The sequence below is a fragment of the Micropterus dolomieu genome, linkage group LG16, assembly GCF_021292245.1.
Source record: "Micropterus dolomieu isolate WLL.071019.BEF.003 ecotype Adirondacks linkage group LG16, ASM2129224v1, whole genome shotgun sequence".
Taxonomy (NCBI): domain Eukaryota; kingdom Metazoa; phylum Chordata; class Actinopteri; order Centrarchiformes; family Centrarchidae; genus Micropterus; species Micropterus dolomieu.
In genome coordinates, this window is record NC_060165.1 from 18,389,956 (window position 1) to 18,412,730 (window position 22,775).

Below are 22,775 nucleotides of genomic sequence, written 5' to 3' on the forward strand. Positions count from 1 at the left end.
CTGGAAAAGGGTTACTAATGATGAGTTAAATAAGATTTCAGACCTAGACAGTATAAAAGACATTTTGTGCTCCTTTTCACACAAAAGCCATATCCACATTTTATTTCGTTTGCACAGGGATTAAAAAAACCTACTTTTATGAATTGAATACTGTAATTGTTCCACCTCCAAATATGGTGGTATACACAAGGCATATAATTGTGTTTGACAGATAAGATACCTGGTTTGGTTCCCAGCATTGTTGGTGAAAGGGCTAGGGTCAAGGTGTAATGTTGTTTCTTGCCATCTAAATTAGACCTGTAGAGTCAGTTACTAGGTATGGTCTTGAACCAGCTGATAATGACTTCCCCAGAGCTGGAGAAGCAAGCAAGTGAGGGGGGGGGGCTTCTTCCTATCCTCCCCTTCAAACCCTGAACTCACTAGAGTGGAAAGTAGTAAGTATGGTTGGTAACCGGGTACCTGATATGAATAACACAGCCGCTATTGGAAAAGTTAAGTGGAACTACAAATACTTTACATGAGAGTGGTATCGTGTAACTCTTGTCAAGAAAGCTAATAAACCGATTTCTCACAATGTTAGACATTTCATTTTAAAGTAAGTACACACTGGTAAACACAAAAACTAGTGGAATAAAAAATTAAATAAATGTTGTTGTTTTTTTTGCCTAGGTCTCTTCCGTACAGTGTCTATTCAGGATATTCTACCCTACCTGGAAAAGGGTTACTAATGATGAGTTAAATAAGATTTCAGACCTAGACAGTATAAAAGACATTTTGTGCTCCTTTTCACACAAAAGCCATATCCACATTTTATTTCGTTTGCACAGGGATTAAAAAAACCTACTTTTATGAATTGAATACTGTAATTGTTCCACCTCCAAATATGGTGGTATACACAAGGCATATAATTGTGTTTGACAGATAAGATACCTGGTTTGGTTCCCAGCATTGTTGGTGAAAGGGCTAGGGTCAAGGTGTAATGTTGTTTCTTGCCATCTAAATTAGACCTGTAGAGTCAGTTACTAGGTATGGTCTTGAACCAGCTGATAATGACTTCCCCAGAGCTGGAGAAGCAAGCAAGTGAGGGGGGGGGGCTTCTTCCTATCCTCCCCTTCAAACCCTGAACTCACTAGAGTGGAAAGTAGTAAGTATGGTTGGTAACCGGGTACCTGATATGAATAACACAGCCGCTATTGGAAAAGTTAAGTGGAACTACAAATACTTTACATGAGAGTGGTATCGTGTAACTCTTGTCAAGAAAGCTAATAAACCGATTTCTCACAATGTTAGACATTTCATTTTAAAGTAAGTACACACTGGTAAACACAAAAACTAGTGGAATAAAAAATTAAATAAATGTTGTTGTTTTTTTTGCCTAGGTCTCTTCCGTACAGTGTCTATTCAGGATATTCTACCCTACCTGGAAAAGGGTTACTAATGATGAGTTAAATAAGATTTCAGACCTAGACAGTATAAAAGACATTTTGTGCTCCTTTTCACACAAAAGCCATATCCACAATTTATTTCGTTTGCACAGGGATTAAAAAAAACCTACTTTCATGAATTGAATACTGTAAAAGATGATGTGTCGATACCTACTCCATCATGGCTAGAAGACTAGCTGATTTTACATGTGTGCCATGAGTGAGTTAAAATCATTAGTGAATCATCAGAAAATGAATCAGCAATTGGTTAATCATTTACGTAATTTTTTATACGAAACTGCAAGGAATTGTATGGTTCCAGCTTCTAAAGTATGAATATATGCTGCTTTTCCTTGTCTTAATTGCAGCCCAGGGGCCTCATTACATAACATTCCTAAGTCTGAAATCCAATCTTATCTCAGTTTAAGATGACATTTAGGATTTTTGATATTTCCTAATTACATTTAGGGGGAAAAAATCCTATCTTAGGATAGGAATTTAGCTATTGCAGAACAATCCTAACTGAAGAATTTCCTCTTCCTTAAGTTAGATAGCCAGTGACAAGTTAAGTCAGACAACCTTTGTCAAGGATAGAGGCAGTTTCATACATTCTAAACACACACAGAGAGAGAGAAAGAGAGATTACTCTTTGATTACTTTACGCTTTAATTACTTGTTTAATGAAATGTATGGGGCTGATTCTTATGGGGTGGGGGTGTGTGTGTGTGTGTGTGTATATATATATATATATATATATATATATATATATATATATATATATATATATATATATGAATGATGCTTTGGCAATGTTGTTACATTCATGCCAATAAAGCTAATTTGGAGAGAGAGAGAGATCATATGATGAATTGCTCTTGCTGATGAGTTGCTCGTGGACAAAAAAAGTAGGGTAGACATGCAGGAGATAGTTTGTGAATATAGAACATTTTCTTACCTCTAAATATAGACTACATTGAGCATTGCTGTTCCAAAAAAAATTGGGATCCATACCATTCACTGAACCATCCCTAATTTAGTTGTCACGGTTAGCCGGAGTGTTTTTAAAATTTGGGAAAGCTCATTAATGTAAGTGTTGTAGGGAGTATGTCATTGATGGCCATTGGCGGAGTATAGAGCTATTCATTGTAACTACCACAAATACCCATAGGGAATTAGTCTGTGGCAGGCCCAGTAGAATATTGTTTAGGGCACTATAGGTATGTGACTAGAAGGAAATGTTCATAATGAGATTGTTCCACCTCCAAATATGGTGGTATACACAAGGCATATAATTGTGTTTGACAGATAAGACACCTGGTTTGGTTCCCAGCATTGTTGGTGAAAGGGCTAGGGTCAAGGTGTAATGTTGTTGTGGGGGGGGCTTCTTCCTATCCTCCCCTTCACCCCCTGAACTCACTAGAGTGGAAAGTAGTAGTAAGTATGGTTGGTAACCGGGTACCTGATATGAATAACACAGCCGCTATTGGAAAAGTTAAGTGGAACTACAAATACTTGATACTACTACATGAGAGTGGTATCATGTAACTCTTGGCAAGAAAGCTAATAAACCGATTTCTCAAAATGTTAGACATTTCATTTATCATACATAGATATAAACAAACAGGCATTGGGGAATTACATACACTATCTCAGCTGCAGTCTGAAAAGAAGAGGTGTGAGGCGAATTTGCAACAATCGGCGTTAAGGGGATATTTATTTATTTATATAAATATCTACCACTGTTTGGTTGCGAAATAAACTACCACTAAGGGACTTTGATCACCAGTCACCAAATGTATACAAACAGAGGGCTGTAACTTAACTGGAGTGCACACTTCCTAACAATGTGAAGCATGTTATGAGTTGACACAACCCACTTTGTCTTTTGTCTCTTTACCAATTAGAGATGCAGATCTGACAGGGTACTCGCTCAGCCCTGGTAAATCTCTCTTGCTTGGGACGTGCTCTGTTGCTCCTATGGCATGGAATTTGCACCCAGACAGCCATCCTCACACTGCCGGGCACTTGAACTGGGCCACATTGTCTTTGATGCTTGCTTCTCCACGCAACAGTATTCTCTCTGCCGTGGCCCTGTAAGCCCTCTGCTAAGAGGCTGAAGTTGGCAGGCCAAACAAAGAGACGTCTCTCCACTACATGCCCCTCCACTCCTCTGTTGCCCATTAAGTCTGTTGTCACTACATGTGTATTCAACACATTTCCTGTTTCACTCTCTATTTTTTAGGTTTGTTTTTGTCCTTAGTAATCCAGATGATTGCGTCCACTCCCATCCCTTCCACATCCATTCTGTTATCCCTCAGAGCTCAAATGGATTTATGCCTCGGTGTCTGTGACTTTGTTTTGCATGTGCTGTCTGGATAAAGACAGGCTGCCAGACAAGTGCTTAGTGACTAAGTTAGAGGAAAATAAAAGTGACAGAAGTTTCACCATTAATGTTTTGGTAACATACCAGGATAGCTGCTCACTAAGGTTCTATGGACCTAGGCAAGACATTTATAGGAAGCTTTATTGGCAAGGGGTGACCACCCCAATGCAGCCCTACAGTGAACTCCAGGCTGGCCTCTGTTCCACAAACTACTTTAACTTAACTCAGTCTCTCATTAGGGGTTTCTTTCTGTAAAAATGTCTTCTTATTAGGGTTAGAGAGACGCGGGGCAAGCTGGTGTGTTTACCTGAGGTGTAGGCCTCTTATGTGTCTGTGTCTGAGTATGGGGAGAAGAGAATTCCGAGGAAGGTGCTTAGCATATTTAAAATGTAGAAGAATAATAATAATAATAATAATAATGTTCCTGTTCATTAAAACATGCTGGTTTAATGTGGAAAAATTAGGATTTTTTTTTTTGTTTGTTTTACAATCGCTCTGACTGCTCAGCTATGGGCGATGGCATCATCTATCGGCCCAACCCTACTTCTAATGTCTACCATAAATATAATGACCACTAGCCACTTCCTATTCAGAAGTAAAAATTTTGCAACTTTAACACAGTTAAATGATTCATTTATTAGCATACAAAAATCTACTCCCATAAATGTATCAGTGGGGGTACTTGGGTCATTGTAATTTGGTTTGTTTCCATTCATAATGTTCACCATTACTCCTTTCTAATGTCATTTTTCCAACTTTAGAGCTGTAACCTCTGCTGTCTAAGACTTATGGAAAATGGTGTTTGTTAAAGCCATTGAATGTTAAAAAAAATACCATCAATATTTAGATATATTATGGAATGAACTACATAACAATGCATTATGTAAGCTTATGTACTATTTATTGCATACATATTAATACTAAACCCAAACCTTGCTTACCTTATCCCTATTGTCTTCGATGCCGACCATACATCTGCTTTAGGTGGCGAAGCGAGCAGCCGGCCCTCCAGGATTAGGATGAGTTGTGGACATTTCTTGTAATGCTTAGTGAATTTAAAAACTGTTAAATGTACTTCAACTTCCCGGCGAGTTACAACAGAGCCAGATTATAAAATAGAGGGAGTGTGCCAATGACCATATGAATCTCGCTCTCTGGAGTTTTCTTTCTTCACCTCTGCATGTGTACTTGGCTCTGTTTGGATGCAAACGGACATAGGACACTATTTGAAAACGGGCTCTAGATTGCGGTCTCACTGCTCACCTTAACCCATGACTCAGTGAAGTGGAGTTGGCATCATACTGTGAGGAAGACTTGATGCACCTACTTAGCATATTTAATATTCATGTCCCCTCTCTTCCACAGGGAGCTGACAAAGACCGAAAAGGACCGGACGGCATTAGTGCCTTTGAAGCTGCCGAGAGTGATGCCATAAAGGCTCTGCTCAAGTGAGACACCACAGTGTGGGAGGTGGCTGGACAGGTGGGTGAACGGACAGACAGATGGATGCAGTGGTCCCCTGACAGAAGATGGACTTGCCCCTTTTACCCCAATCAACCTGTCGTATCACTGCTTTTGTCTGTTTGTTTGAGGGTCATTTTGTCTGTCTGGTGATTTTCCTTTACCTTGTTTATTTTCTTTTCCTCAAGTTTTTGGGATAGGTTTTTCTCTTCTTTGGCCTCTGTAGCCATTTAACAGAAGGACTTGTCAATTATGTCTCCCTTAGGGACCAAACACTGGGGGAGCGCTCTCGCACCTGGATCCTAGAACACTGCTCAAACTAGAAATCACTCTAATAATGTAAATGCAAAGCTTAGCACATAAATACACATCTCTCATTTGCGGTTCTCTCTTAAAACTGTAAAGAATTCAAATGGTAATGGATCAATAGTGTGTTAACATTTTTTACACCTTCAGTACAAGTATTGTATGGTCAGGGCTTAATCTCATCAACAGTAATTTCACTGTACTTTACTAGGTAGATTGAAAGAGAAAGCTTGTAAAGTTTCTTTATATTGACCTTTCATTATGTGTGGCCTCTTCCTCTATCTTGATTTTGTTTTTTAATAAACCAAACTGTCCCTCCAATCTTGAAATTTAGGAAATGTTGATTTTCCTTTTCTACTTGGCATATCACTTACATATCAAATGGTGTTTTTGACAAATTTTACGTTGGAAATGCATAAAAGATATTCTGTGTTCTTTGACCAATCACCATGCTGGCTAACTAGAAAGACTTGAATGTTGCAATTTAAAAAACCTGTTACTGAATCCCTTTTTGAAGTAACGTTAACAGCAAATAATAGAATAAGGAATTTTAGAAATGTGTTCATTTTGTGATCCCTGGAGTGAGATTTCAGAGCAAAAATTCCCATTTTTTTGCAGCTTCTCTTTGTGTTTTGTAATTGATGGGCTCTGGGGGCTCTGAATGATGGGTAAATGGGGGTTAGAGTTGAAACTGGATGGTGGGGGCTGCTAGTGTTTCCCTTGCCTTGGATTCGGTTAGAAGCCCTGCCTGTTTTGCTGCATGTCAAAAATTGCCTCTGCTTTTACTCTATGAAATGGTCGCTGGTCTCTCTTGGTTGCTTTCAAATTGATTACTACAATGTAATGGACAAAAAAAGATGCTCTTGCTGACTTTGTTGTGACAAAAAGTCTGTAAAAACAAATAAAAAATATCTATAAAAATATCTGTTAACTGAACTTAATTTCTTTGAAAACTAGCTAAACAGTTAGGCGTGAAAACACCCATAATGTTGCCTGGTGGTAAACTGTGAACTACACAAGTTTTTGAAATAATACATCCTTTTGAAAAATATATAGCAGTTATTTGACAGCTGACACTGGAATTAAAAGGCTTAGTTGGCTTACTACCTTGCATTAATGTTCCTTTTATTGTAAGAAGACATTAACTGCCACTCATTCCACTGTTTTTCAGTACCATGGAATCAGATGAATAACGGGTACATTTTTAGTAAAAGGGACATAATGCTGTTTAACAAATTTTACCTTTGGCATTCTCATATAGCCTTCGGCAATCTAATCAGTATTTGTGAACTTAAGCAACTCAGGTGTGTTGCAAATGTTAAAAAAAGAAGAAAAAAAACCTGCAGATTCTAATCTTTGTTGTCATACCAATCTACCGCCTCAAGCTGTTCCATTATGAATCATAGACTGAATTTGACTCCCACTAACTTTGTCTGGATTCAAATTAGCTCCATATTATAATGGGACATTCAGTACTAATACAGAATATACACTACTATCCACAGAAAACTAGAGCAGTCATACCATAAGTATTGTCATAGTCACTTTCATCACTTCATTTTGTGTCACCACTGCAAAATCAACCCACGTCTCATAACAGTGGTGGAACCACTGTGGACAGACATGCATTGTCAAAAGCGATTGTTGAAAGCAATGCCAGGTCAAAATCCTTTTCTCAACCAAGAGATGGACTGGATGTTATAAGTTAATTATGATGTGGCCTTGTAGTTCACCATATGGACCATCCAGGTGAAAATAAATCAAGCGTGCAAACAGTCACCCAGCCTGATGACTTTTGAACTACTTCACAATCAGCCCAATTCCTACCACCTCTATGGGAATAGTGCGGAGCACTGACCACTCTCGCAGGCATGGCAGAAGAGAGATTTTTTTTTCCACCAGTGTTGTATGTTCCTTCAAGTGGTTTTCAGGTGTGTCTACATAAATATTTTATGCTTTACTCCACACTGCTCACATTTGAAACAGGTTGAGGTTGACAACAGAAAACAAATCTTTTAAGTATGATTCCACAGCAGATGAACAGAAATTGTCTTTGTTTACTGCAATAAAATTCACCACTCCAAATTGGCTTTCATCAAGGAGGCTACTGATGAAAATGTGTTTGGGACGGCAATGGGTTAATGCTCAAAAACCTACAAAGTGGTTCCCAACTTTTTTTGTCTGACATACCTCCAACGCCCTGTCTGACTAGATCAAGAATCCCTTTATCGTATCCCTTGGAAATGGGATGAAGGGTTGAATGCCAGGAATTGAGATCCAGGGATTTTCCAGGTTCTGTTTCTCCCAGACAGATACCTGCAGGAACCAGGGATTTTTAACATGCAGCTGTGTGGCAGCATTCCGGCTGTGGCTTCTCACTGAGACATTGTTCCGGCTCTGTTACTACCAACACTCCTGTGCTGTAACTGGAAGACCTTATTTATTTGCTACTAATTTATGTGTGTTTCACATAATCACACACACATACATATTAAGTATTTACGTTTTTCAAAACTTTAAAACCCAAAATAAACATTTTATGGTTACCACACTGCATCAAAATGGAAACTTCTAGATTTCTTGTGAGTCACGTCATACACATTTCCCTGTAATTTAACCTGACACATTTGGAATCTTTGGAAACCTCGACATCTCAACTAGAATTTAAAATATGAGCACTGCTTGTCCACATGATGTGGATTACTAATGATGGACCTACCAAAGAGTCCTTAGGCTAGAAGCAAGTGCGAGAAATCAATGTAAGCATGTCGTATGTGTTGAAAAGTTGCATCATGTCCTGTCAAATGAACACACCCAGAGGGAAGCTGCAGAAAGGTCTGAAGTACTTGGTGAATGCTGCATTGCTTTGTTAATCAGACAGACACATGCCTCTCTAGGCCACTTGCCATGTTTGTATACTCACGCCTGGGAACACAGACAAATCAATTATTGCAGTGTGGGAAAACATCAAGATAAAATGACTTGGCCATGTTTTGACAGCCTCATCTTCCTGCTCCCACCTCCCAACCTGTACCATCTTATTTTTGCTCATTTAAATTACTTTCAAAGTGAAAGAAGAGAAAACTGAGGTCCGGTCTTGGTTGACAGTGACATTGGAACATAAAAGACCCAATATTTTCCTTTGTCTTTGTCGAGGGAATCATTTTTATGTCTGCAGAAGAAAGGCTGATGATAAATGTGAAATGAATCATTGGCAATACATTGTCATTTAGTTCTTAAATTGCTTTTCCACAGGGTGTTCAGGCTTCCTGTGTTTCCACAAAGGCACTAATCCTGCTTAGGATCATTAGTATCATGTTTCTTTCCTGTTGGTCATGTACTGTGCAGATCACTGGTTCCCAAACTGCTTTTTATTTCATTACTCCAAAAACACAACCAAAAATGTATAAGAATATTCCATAAGTCACAAGCATATGAGCATCAGTCTTCTGACAAGAAAATATCAGTGTAATGAGAAGTCAGAGGAGTCACATAACTTCTTTTGACCTCTGCTCCCACCTGCTGTTTTCTACAGAAAACTGCAGGAAGTTATCTACTGAATCTGTAGGAATTGTAAAAAATATCCACCAAAAATTATGCAACCACTGTTTTTTATTTAAATTGAAAATATTGCCGTTTGCAGAAAACATTACTATAGATAATTTGAGAGTCAGTTAAAATACATACAGTACTGTCCCCTCGCATTGACATAGGAATAGAGCCTAATTGAGTGCCTCTACAATAATTACCAGATCCAATAATTAGCAGGTGTGCCCACATATGTGCACACACGCAGATGTATGCACGCTCCCAAGCACACAATCTCCCATTGTGTCTCATCTGTTTTTCTTACACACAGTTGCTACAGAGACTTCAGACAACCAGCTTAAAATGGTGATTAATGAAGTAGCAAATCCAAATTATTAGCATAATTAATATGGACTCCCTCCCTCTCTTTAATCTGTTATTGACTCCTTGTCTTGGGCATTAGTTGAGCTTATGAAAAATATTCAACTAATCTATAACTTATTTCCCTAGTTGTAGTTCAGCGATCATGTGACCTGGAGATAAGCCAACTGTGAAATCAACCATTAAATCCAAGGAGTCCAACAAATTGAAAATTGATGGACTAATTTTGATTGAAAATTTGAATTTAGATCATTTTTGTATTTTGTTTTAATAAGACTTTTATAGCTGTATAGTACCCCGCCCCCATATGAAATATGGAAATGGAATCTTATTTTATCTTTAATATTTAGTGTTTAACCAACTCCAAACCACACTGGATGACCACATTCCTCCTGTTTTATTTTGGTAGCCAGTATAACAAGCGAACCATTCTATTTAAAGAGCAACTTGCAGGTTGGAGATCCCAGTGAATTAATGTGCAGGAAAATAACTAGATTTTTCAAAAAATAATTTCTGCTATCATTAGTGGAACAGAGTGTTACTTTCAACGCAAAACAAACAAATTGGACATCACAAAAGGGAGAGCGGCCAAGCTAGGTCCTGTTTAACATTAATAAATATGGATTGTAATTATGAGCCTTCTAGGTGTCCAAGAGGCCAGGAACAGAGAAGTAATAGAATAAATAACGGCCATTTGCGAGAAATTGAGATTTAGTGTAACAGCCAGTGGAGACATCGTAGTATTGTAAAGTTTCCCTAACAGAGATGCTCACAAGTCTCTAAGCTAGAGTCCAAGTCAAGTCTCAAGTCTCTCGTGGTTATAATGAGCGTCACCTGCTGCGTTCCATCCAACCAGCTTAGAACACTGCATATCTATAAGAAATTGTGTAACTGTAACCTGTTTTTCACTTACAGAGCACAACCATGTAGCCTAATGTGCAATTCATCTAAAACTAATGACAGCTTATAAACTACTGTAAGTCAACACTTCCCCAAGACTATTAAACCCAGTGTAACGTTAACTAAATAAAAGGAGATAAAGAGACTGACCGAGTTTTTGTAAGGACTTGGTGGATATCTAAACGGAGCAAAAAGAACTGAATATTGGACTGGCCTAAAGCACATCTACAAATGTAAAGGATAAAATTGGTCCATTTCTGCTGGATGTGTAAATACACAATTGTTTTCTAACACACTAGCTATTGTGAACCTTTCTTGCCAACTTGCTGTACCACATCCTTTAACAAAGTGTTAAGAAGGACTTCTGTTATCCATTTCTCTTTGTCAAAATGAATGAGGACACCGTACCCTCTGAGAGCTCAGATTGCGAGTCTCTCCCCCTAACCGTCTTCTCTACATCTCTATCACTCAGGAAAACAGAAGTTAGAGAGAGAAGGATAGAGAGTAGACTGGGTTGTAAATTTCCATCATTATCAGTGTCTCCAAAGTCCATACAATACAAGGGACATTTAAAAGTTGTGCTCTGACATGCTCATATACTGTACACATGCATAAGCATAAATCTCTCACGGGCTATTTACTTATCAGTCCCTCTTTGTTTGTACTCGGAGCCAATGTGCGATGAGCCCGATCCAAATCCCTCTAGATGCCTCAGCGCAAATGTTCTCAGCTGAACAGCCATTTGCAGAGAAATCGATGCAGCCACAATGCTATTAGGAACATTTTAATTGGATGTAAAAGCGGATTCATTATTACTGTTATGACTGCTGAGCACATTGAATGCAGCGGGGCTGCCAGCCATGGTTGTGCGTGCCACTGAGCACTCAGAGACTGTCTGGGTAATTTGTCTGAAGACACCACTCCTGCGCCACATTTTGAAGTTTTGTTTCAGCGACTTTGAAAAATTTCTGTCCACATAACTATTTATAAGCTGCTCTGTAAAGCCAGGTGCCCTAATGGGTCCCATATGACATTATGGACAATTGAATGGCCACTACAGACAAAGGCATATGCTTACACAGTTCAAGATGTTATGAAGATACATGTAAATGGTTTAACATAAATACATAATATAAGGTAATAATAATGATATTTGGCTAACTGTTCACCCCTTAACACAGTGTTTTACTTTTATGAATATTTCAGACAGGGCCACAGCGTTGCTACTAGGGCATGTGACTCAAGGACTATTATGATGACTGGAGACAGACATGCTGTAGAAACAGTCGTGTGCAGGGAGGCATCTCAGAAAACCAAGCATTTAAGTGCAGGTGATACAGGCTATGACAGACTACAGTCAGGTAAAAACAAAAAGATCAAGCTAAAGTGGCCAAGTCACATTCCTGTAACCACAACTGGATTATTTGTGGAGTGGAGCAAAGTGTCACATTTTCCAAATATTGGTTTCTGTTGAAGGCAGGGTGAGAATTTGGTGTAAACAACACTAATCAGTCGATCTACTGTGTGTGGTGCCAACAGTGTAGGTTTTAAAGCTGTTGTTTTTCTGCACAAATTAGACCCTCTAGTACTTCTTTGTCCGTGCGCGCACACACACATTAGAATAGCCTCCTGGAGCTAGTCCGCAATTACAGTGATCGTTATGATGTCTCACTAAAATCACAACCTGCTCGAGTGTAGCTATGTTTGGTTTGTTTACAATGTGTAAATTCGGAGGTTGTTGGAGGAAGATAATCCAGTGTCTGTGAGGGATGACCTGGACCTGGTCTGCCCCTTAGTGGATTCAGGTTTAATCATCGAGGTACACGCACAGCACGCAGGCAAGCATGTGAACAATGCCGTTGGCATCGCCAACGCCTGTCTACGCCTACGCATTGTTAAAAAGCAAGTATATCCAGGTCCCTCCTCTGACCGGGCAGATAGCCATAATTTATCATAATTTTAAGATAATGGGATGGCACCTGTGCCGATCCCAGGCCAATCCTTGGCCATGCCCCAGGATTTGATTGGATTTATATTCATCAGCTGGGCAGAAACACAACTTCACTGAGAGGATGGTCTTCTACTGGATGAATAAGTACACAATTGTTTGCTAACATTTGTACTATTAGCCAGCTAATGAGCCACTCCCCGTGGCTTTAAGAGTTATGGCAGCGATAGGCGCTAGCACTTATGGGTTTTAGCCTCCTCGTTGGCATGTCTCCTTCCCACACCCGAGGTCTCAAGTTTGAGTCCAGACTGTGCAGTACAACCTCGGGGCCGGTTACATTAGATCTGTTTCCTTATTTTAGAGCTCTTCTGCTCTCCACTGGCCAAAAATCTACTAATGCAACTTTTAAAAAGTGACCACTCAATGTAATTTACAACGGTTGTGAACTTTCCTGGCCAACTTGCTGGACTGTATCCTTTCACAAAGACTTGAGAAGGACTCAGCCATTTCTCTTAGTCAAAATGAATGAGGACACCGTACCCTCTGAGTACTCAGATAGAGTGCGAGTAGCTCTGTAGCCTGTGGTGCTGTGAAATCTCTGAAAGATCTTCTTTGTTTTTTCTATTGATTCATTTGTTTTCTCAAGGCGCTGTTTGTCTGCGGCAGAGTGATAGAGGGAACTGAGTGACTAATGGTACAGGTAGTACTTGAGGCTAAGACCAAGTCCATTACAACAGGGCTGATGTCTCCACTTGTGTCGTCCCCTTTGACTAATGTCAGCATGTGCCATACTGCCATGCATTATGATGATATCTTTTCTTGGCAGTCAATGACAGTAGCCTACGTCTCCGTCCTCTCCTCTGTCTTAGTAAGAGCCAGTGACGACTGAATAAGAGGGAGACTCTCGCTGTAGCTCTCTCTACCCTGTTATCCACTATGTTTAATCAATAGACACAGATACTATTTTAATGGGAGTTTCTGGTGTTTGTGGTTTTCAATGTGTGAAAAGGAAACAAAGCAATTGCTATAGAACCAAGATACTCTCAGTAGCTGAGAGAGAGCACTCTAGGACATGCAGCAACATGACAGAACTTTCAGGAGCTTAATCATCAAGGACTTCTGTGGCCTCAGTGGCAGAGTGCTGCCTCATTAAGAGCAGCGCAGTGAGCACATTAATGTCCTTCAGACACTGAGACACTCCTTTATATACAGTGGTTCAGTAGCATACGCTTGTAATGGGACACTAACAAAAAAAGCACAAGTCTGCTTTGGGGTTTCTTTGTGAAAAATCAACATATAGACAACACAGTGGAGTTATCTCACCAAAATAAAGCTTTAAACCCTGCCCCAGGGGGTGAAAGAAAACATCTTGATCAGTTCTCACTTACAGTGCAATAGGGGAGAGTTTTTTATTCGTTTTATGCAGACAGTCGAAGATAGCAGTGAATCCTCCTTACAGTCTCAGACAGATTGTACGTCACAGCATTGATCAGGGCATTAAACGGTCAGTGGAGTGTTGTTTGTCATGGTTATTCTGTTAATAAAGTTTACCATTGTTATTGCGTGGTGAGGCCAAGGTGTCAGTTGCACAGGGTCCTGTTACGCCGGCCAGGAGCTGTCTGAGTAAAGTATGGTGGAGGAAGACTGCTTCGTCATCTGGAGAGCAGTCACCACACTCTGTCGTGTTATGGGACACCCATTTACCCATTTATCTGATCATACCATACTTCAGTGACTCCTCCTAATGAAAGATCTCTTCTACACTCTTTGATATATGGTTTTGCAACTTAACAATGTCAAAGTAATCCACAAGCTAAGAACGGTGATGCTGCTGCTGGACTAGGTCTGTCAGTTGTGGGGAGGCTCAGATACCCTGGGTAGTCTGGGTACTGTGGTTTTGTAGACCGATGGTTGTTATGTCTTTGTGGACATCTACACTCCTAAAGTAGCTTACTTCGACAAGTGACGTAGGATCTTTATGTGAATGATAGGTACATGGTAACTAGGATGAACTCAATGAAAAAAAGTGAATTGGCATAAATGGTGAGTGGCTGATGAGGGAATGAGTTGTAGGTGAGGAGGGGGCAGAGTAAGCCAGGTAACTGCAGTGCTGGTAAGAGAAGTGGGGCCGTTCATCCCCAAAAAATGTTCACAATTCAGGCTGAGTGTTCAGGCAGAACATGTTGTAGACCCAGAAGCAGAACTTTACTCAGCAGGTCTAGTCTTTCATGATTTATTTTGAGACACAAAACATAAAGCACACAGCTTACTGTGGAAATGTTGATCCAAAGAATCCCAAGACAGTCCAAAAAACAGAAATCCAAAAAGCAAACATAGAGTCCAAGAAGTAAGCAAACAATAATCCAGGGAGGGATGGTTATTCCACAAAAACACTGACAAAGAACAAACTAGCAGCGATACAGGCAGACGCTCAGAACTGGTAACACACATGGTTGAAAGGACATGACAGAACCTGAGAAGTATGAATGCAGACACAAACAAGCACGGCGGGCGTACAAACAGGTGTAACACATTTGGGGCAGTCAGACAAAACAGGAAGCAAAACTAGACAGACAACAGACATAGACAACTACAAACTAAAACAGGAAACAGGGCAAGACGCTGAAACAAGGACCAAACAGACACAGAGCACTCAGACAAAACCATAAACTAATAGGCACAAGCACGAAGCGAACACCCGTACTAGCGGTATCAAAAAACACAGAGGACATACATGCAGACCAAAACCAAAGCAAGCACACGACAAACACCCGACACAGACCATTTCAAAATAAAGCAGGAAAACTGCTGAACAGACAAAAAGACCAGGATCGTGACAAACGTAGAAAAACCATTTTGTGCCCTGAATACGAAACGATGTTTCATGTTGTGTACACAAGCCCACTGCACTTCACTGCCTTTTTTAATATGGCTGTTTATATATGTGTCACTGCTGATTGGATAGCATCTCTGACACACCCACCAAATGTGAGAGAACAAGCAAACATGTGCAAACTGTTTTGAGATTGAACTTGCTCCAGGTATGTAGATGGGCGTGGCAGTCAGGTGTCGGGGAAAGTAGGGAAAGTCCAAGGGCGTCTGGTGGACAGCTCGACGATGGCAGGTCAATGTAAGTGCTCCGTATTTGCCTTTCTAGTCTTTTCGACCACTCAAAGCGCTTTTACACTACATCGCATTCACCATTCACACACATTCATACACTGGTGGAACAGCCACCAGGGGCAATTCAGGGTTCAGTATCTTGCCCAAGGACACTTCGACATGCAGGGAGGGAAAGAACATGGCCTGAGAGACAGGACCGATAGAAAGAGTAATGCAGAGGGCTTTGGGAAGAGAATGTGTGGCTGAAGAGACAGACTGAGGAGCAAACTGTGAGATGTTCCTTTAACTTTTAATCAGATACACAGAATCTCCTAAATTCAGAGGACTGGAGGATTAAGCAACTTCCAGCAACGACAATTGGATTTCTAAAATAGACCCCATACTGCCGGCAGATGGTAGTGAGGTTTGAAGCTCAAATCAAGAAGATTCATCGATATAGAGGCCCCAGGGACTTCCACTCAAAGCTCTCCGACAGATCGCAGCCAATTATAGGGCTTTTTTTAAATTATCTGTGAGTCCTAAACATCCCCATGCGCTGTCAGAGCTGGCACTAGCTGCAGTGGCTAATGGCTGCTGGCAGCCAGGGCACTTGTTTGACCCATCAGCAAAAGCTTCTCAGGGTGACTGATTATGCTTGTTTGCATCTGTCTTCTTATACTTGCCATGGAGGGAACCACAATACAGCCGTATCATGGGTGTCGTAGCAGGCTACCAAATAGTGGGCTGAAATTACAATGTCAAGGCTTCCAGAGGCTTCAGGTGTAGAAATTAAAAAGAGGAAGTAAAGTATTTACTCGCTCCAGCGGTCTTTGTGCAAAGTGACAGCAGTGCAAATACCTGTACTCCTTAATTTTTTCTTTTGTTCTTTTAGTGAGAGTTGAGCTTTTCCTCCAGGCTTCGGGGTAATTCAATTCCAATCTTTTGAGAAGAATAGATTATGTGCACTCTATTAACCTTTTCAGTACCTTAGTCGTTTACTGCACACTTTATGAATATCAATGCTGAATCCTTGCTCAGTGTTTGCCTTTATCGCAGCCTTGTACTCTAATGCACGTTAAGGAACAATAGAAAAATTACTACAGTTGGATATGCACAGCTTCTTTTGTTGTAAGCGACGGATTCAAAGAGGTTGTCTGCAGGGTAGAAATTAAATGTTTTGCTTGGCAACTAAAGTCAAGTCAGCTGTTTCATAGAACGTTTGCTTCACATGGAGACTCATGGAGGTTTAGTGTGATGCCAGTTGAATAAATGTGTTGGTTTTGGCTGTGGGTGGTAGGATTTCACAATTGTTTTAGTTCAGCACCACAATGCGTGCAGTTACATTTTAAAAGAATTGACATTTTTAATCACATTGTTTTGCAGTGTTGTGCTCTTATTATCGTCACCGGGGAGTGTTATTAGTGAAGGGCTGGTGGCATGCAAAACTGCTAATCACTTTTTAATGGATGATATGCAAAATGGAAATGGATTTCTGAGAATTTGTTTGTTCACTTATCTTTAAATATTCTCCAGCTGTACCAGTGCAGGTACAGTCTCAGCAATATTCTTCACACAAAACTGGAAAGATTAAATACATTTCATATGTCTCTAACAAAAGCTGTTAAACTACTTTGGTTGAAAAATGCAATCAAACACTGCACTCAAGGCGAAAAAGTGTGTCAAGCAAAAATACCTGTAATAATGTCTGATGCACATGTGTATGGCAAGCTGTTTTAACATTTATTCCATAAAACATACTATTCCCTTTTTAAAAGCTACTTATTTATTAGTTACTAGTAGCTATTCCCATTTTACTAGTAACAGTTGATTAGATAGTAGTATCTATTTGAATAGTTACTAGTAACTATTTGCACATTTTTTTCATTGTAATCCATGGGGCTTTGGGGCTCTGCAGTTCAGATGTCATTGTAGTGGACCAGCCAGTGTGGATTTGATCATTTTATATTAAACAATTTGGAGATTCCAAATTCTCTTTGTCTCTCCCTGAGAAAAACGGGGGGGGGAGGGCTGTTGCCTTGCTTTAATTAAATAATCTTTGTTAAGTTACTTAGCAGGTCTCTCCACTCCATTTGAGTAGTTATATTACCATGTTGTTATTGTTCATAAGAAGAATCCATAAAATAAAGAAAGTCAATATGCAGTGTTTTAATCTTCCTCAATACTCACTGATATTCTTTTAATTCATGCTTCAACACCTTTTTATATATTTTCTTGTTAAAGAACATGTAACAGAAATATCATGTGTTAAATAATTAATTTCCCCAGCTCCTGAGCAAATGATTGTTTTAAAGAAATAATCCATGTTATCTCAGTCTCCTCTGATGGGACCAGAGCTCCCCCCAGAGGACAAAAAGTATTACATGTAATGCGTCTCCCGCGGTTTAATGTATCATTCTGTACTTTATTGTGTATAATATGATGCCATGTTCATGTAACTTGCTTATATTCTCTAAGTAAGAACTGCCAATATTATCCAGGAAATGTTTAGTTAAGTTTCTTCATCTGCTGTAAACTTGAAAAATGTGTTTAACCGAACCATACTAATCGTTACGACGGTTTATTATTTTCCCTCCTTTTGTCAAATGCTTGAACTAAGAACAGTATATCTGTTTATGACATTTAAGGTTTCATTGTGGGAAAGTATTTGATTAAAATATGCGCAAATAGATTTTACAATAGACATTAAAGTTAAGACGGCCTCTCCTCAACTCCTGTCTCCAAGCAACATCCTAAGAAGACCGGCCCGGCATGTATTTCTTTGTCTCACAAGTAACTTCATCAGCCTACATCCGCGAGGCCTGGAGAACCTTCGTGGAAGTAAATCTTTTCTTTTATTTGTTTGTAAAGTTATCAGACCGTTTTAAGTCACGCAATTTTAATTCAGAAACAACCAAGTTTCTTTTTAAGCTTTATTTCCGTCAAATCAACTAACCTCACTCCTCCCCACGACAACGAAGCCTGGGAGGCCAGCCACGTGGGTTAGTTACACCATCAGCAGCCCAAAGGACATAAAAACCCACGAACCGAGCCAAGGTTAACAGCCATCACTGTAAGTTTCTCCAACTAAGTTACCAGCCGAAGCGGCAGACCTCCGGAGCAATTCCCTGGCATAGAAAGCGACCGGCAGATGGCGCGTTAAGCCGCCTCAACCAAGAACACACGAAACGACAGTGGAAAAACAACAAGCAGTAACGAACCAACAGCATTCTGTGGTTAGTTAATAAATTTCACCGTAATCACAGGAACTGTGTGTGTGTATTGTTTGACTCCGGGTCACTGTAATGGAGGATTTACGCCTTCGATGAGACTGAATTATCTTGATTGATTTAAGATAATTAAACAATTACTACTAACTGATCACTAGGAAATGATTGTATAATTATTAAGCTATACGTTCCTAAAGCCGTGGGCGGACAGTACATCTTTAGGTGGTCCCCCGGAAAACGAGGATTTATGAATTAATATTTCTGAAATATTAATATTTTTATTAAAAGTAAAGTAGGTGTGCTACATCATATATTCATTAGTTACTAGTAACTAATGAATATATGTATAAGTATCTATTAAGTTGTGAGTTGGACTAGTGTGAGCCACATGGTAACTAAAAATTAAGTACTAGTATCTAATCAATTGTTACTAGTAAAAAGGGAACAGTTACTAGTAACTACTGGAATATTTACTAATAACTAATAAATACGTTCTAGTAGCTTTTAAATGGCGACTATTAAGTTTTAAGAATTAAATGGCTTCAATTAAAATGGCTTGCCGTGCATGTTTGTCTTTGTACTTGCAATGTATTATGTAGGAAAGACTTCAAGGAAATGTTTGTTTGAAAGAATACAGAAACATAAAGAGATGTGATGTTAACTCACGTATCGCACAACACTCCAGTAATGCTGAGTAAGGGCGGATTCACACCAACCTTGTTTAGTCCGGATGAACAGAACCCTGCAGCGTTTACCTCCTTTGTGCGGTTTGTTTGGGTTGGTGTGAACGCCGGACTCAAACTCTGTTGCGGACCAAAAAACTGCTCTATGGTCTGCCTCAAAGGGGTGGTCTCGGACTGCTGTCAAGTGAACACCAATTCTTGATGTTGAAAGTATGATTGCTGAAACTTGAGGGTATGGATTTATGTGTTGAACGGCATTGCTCCAAATGGGTTGAATGAATATTTAATCTTTACACCTTTTCTGTGATGACTCTTGACTAACAGTTTTCGGCCTGATGTAATAGTTCAGGTGTTATTGGCTCCAGTGTGATTATATGTATTGTATTGCTGTCTTCTATTTCCATACTAATTGTATACAGTATGAACAATTAACTAACTGTCATATTTGACTTTTCTTGTAGTCATTACACAAGAAATCAATGCTTTTACCATTTTGTACAGACAGGAAATGATTAATCTCAATATAATGTGCAATTTTTGGTTTTCCCAAAGATGTAATACTTTTTTCATGGCAGAATGCAAAGAGTTGTCTCAATTTGTCTTCATGCTTTACAGTGTACTTTGTCATTTACATTGTGGGGGACTTAGCAAAACCAAACTCAGACATTAATCATTTTAGAATGCATGCTGAGTTTTTGGTTATATGTAATTTTGTCACTTTTCAAGTGTAAACACAACATACTCAAAACCATCTCAGAAAGCTGTGTAGTGTGGAACTGGGACACTGCTGTTTATTCCAGTGATTGCCTAGATTAAGGACACCTGACTTGGTGGTCACATGGGTTGATGAAGGTTCATATATCACTTGGGAAATTGTGTCGCTTTAGAATGATGATGGCTTGATGTAGAAAAGTGAGGATTTTTTTACCTGCTGCCATGAACAATTGAAGAAGCATTTGTCCATTTATTGGTTTGGACATAACAACTAATTCAGTCTCAAAGGATATCCGTGGCTGGGGATCATCAGACCCGACTAATAAAATAAGACAGAAAACCAGAAATGATGTGTCAGTTTTCCATTTCATTTAATCAAGCCTTTGAGATTGATGATCAGAAGGTTGTCTTTATGACTGATGAGATATTTGAGAAGCTTTCAACAGATTAAACTTCTTAGGGATGGTGACAGAAGATCCGCAGTCACATTTCCTGTATTGATATCTTCAGATGCACTACAGAAACTAATTGGGAAGGACAGAAGTTGTATTATTGCTCCAACTCATAATGGCCCAAGCAGCAGTGCAGCTGACCTTTATTTAAAGAACACTTGTGAATGACTTTCTCACTGTGTTCTCTCTTTGTCCTCTCAACAGGCCTTCATCTCCGTGTTTTAACTTTTACTGACTTTGGTGGAACGCTTCTACTGAGACTGACACTGACAGAAGGGATGAGACACCATTTTCCCAACCATCCTTCTCCTTTAAGATTATTCATTTCTAAAATAACTTCACATTAAGTCCTCGTGGTCCCGCCATCTGGCTATTATCTTTACAAGTGGTAGGAAAAACTGAACAGCAGGCATTTTTTTTCCCCCGGATTTTATTTAGCACATTTTTTATGTCCAGACTTTATTCCTGGGGATCTTTGGGAAGCTAATGCACACTCGAATTAGTGTTTGAAGGTTAATTTAATAACAAATTCACCTTTATTTATACTGTTGAACTTCATTAGAAAGCATAATGTGAACATGTGACATTTAACGTGTTAATATTGTGCAGATTTCTGACTCCGGTGGAGAACATGGTATATTACCAAGTGTTATTATGGTAAGTGGGCTATTAAAGCCAATACGTGATCAGCCTTCTTTCCTACCTGCAAGACTTATGATATGCTGATTAGACCGTATAAACACCACATAGCCCTCCCTACTCACACTCTGACTTACACATGTCATATTTTTAACTACAACCATTTAGCTCCACCATCACTTCTCCAACCACTATTTCCCAGCATCGTGTTCAAACTAATTGCACCGAAACCTTCATGAATCTTGGAACAAATGGGATGACATGCCAACATTTGCCTTTTAATTGGAGGAGTGGGTGGCAAGAGGATAAATTTCACTTCCTTCTCTCTGCAGAGGCCATTGGCTCTTACAGTTGGCTTCAATGTCTTGGTGTTGATCACTACCCTGTGCTTTTGAGACAAGATAACATAAGCAAGTGGAGAAAAAGACAGCAGCAGAAGGAGGAGGGGGTGGTCTGTTAAAAACAACATTTAAGATGATTAAATGGGGAGATAGAATCTCCTGAGAGGACAAAACATTGTGGCAAATTGTTATTTATAGAAAATGATTAGCATGTGATTTTCTCACGTTAAATAACTGCCTCAATTGTAGCAGATATCAGATATTGCTCAATCAATATGTCATTAGGTGTACCTCCACTGGTTATTTGTTTAAAATTCCTTTCATTCCTCAAACAACCAGGTCATTTTGGGCTGAATGAATGGAAAAATAAATTCTCAGCTCAATACCTACAGCAAGCATTCAACTCTAACCAAATAGATTTGACAGTCTAGTTTGCATCATCTAACTACTTTAAAAACTTTACACATTTTCTCAGTTGTATCAATCTCTAAATTATTCCATACTATTTAAGCTAAAGGTGAATCTTAAACTTAATAAGGTTTTTAATAATTACGCCTCAAAATTTGATGACAAATTTGCACACAGATATACGTTGGCTGTTAGTGACACCACTACACAGATGTTTGCAATCAAAGAAACAATCTGGTACTTTGACTAAGACTTTCCAAGGTCACAGCAAGTTGGGACAAAATGCAGACACAACCTGGAAATATAATTAGAATATCATCAAAAAGTTGATTTATTTCAGTAATTCCATTCAAAAAGTGAAACTTGGATATTATATTCATTCATTCCACACAGACTGATATATTTCAAATGTTTATTTCATTTAATTGTGATGATTAAAACTGACAACTAATGAAAATCCCATATTCAGTATCTCCAAAAATTTTAATATTACTGAAGACCAATACAAAAAAAAGATTTTTAGAAATGTTGGCCAACTGAAAAGTATGAACATGAAAATTATGAGCATGTACAGCACTCAATACTTAGTTGGGGCTCCTTTTGCCTGAATTACTGCAGCAATGTGGCGTGGCATGGAGTCAATTAGTCTGTGGCACTGCTCAGGTGTTATGAGAGCCCAGGTTACTCTGATAGTGGCCTTCAGCTCTTCTGCATTGTTGGGTCTGGCGTATCGCATCTTCCTCTTCACAATACCCCATAGATTTTCTATAGGGTTACGGTCAGGCGAGTTTGCTGGCCAATTAAGAACAGGGATACCATGGTCCTTAAACCAGGTACTGGTAGCTTTGGCACTGTGTGCAGGTGCCAAGTCCTGTTGG

At 39.4% G+C, this 22,775-nt stretch overlaps 1 protein-coding gene and 1 long non-coding RNA gene across 2 annotated transcripts in view; one reads left to right on the plus strand and one right to left on the minus strand.

Annotated features, from left to right (window-relative positions):
- si:ch73-352p4.8 (cystine/glutamate transporter) overlaps window positions 1-22,775 on the minus strand; it is a 30,991-nt gene that overhangs the window by 2,845 nt on the left and 5,371 nt on the right. The gene's annotated exons all lie outside the window — the stretch shown is intronic.
- Window positions 2,265-6,497, plus strand: LOC123984706. Its single transcript, XR_006828503.1, has 2 exons — window positions 2,265-5,289; window positions 5,534-6,497. It is a non-coding gene; the product is annotated as an uncharacterized LOC123984706 (long non-coding RNA).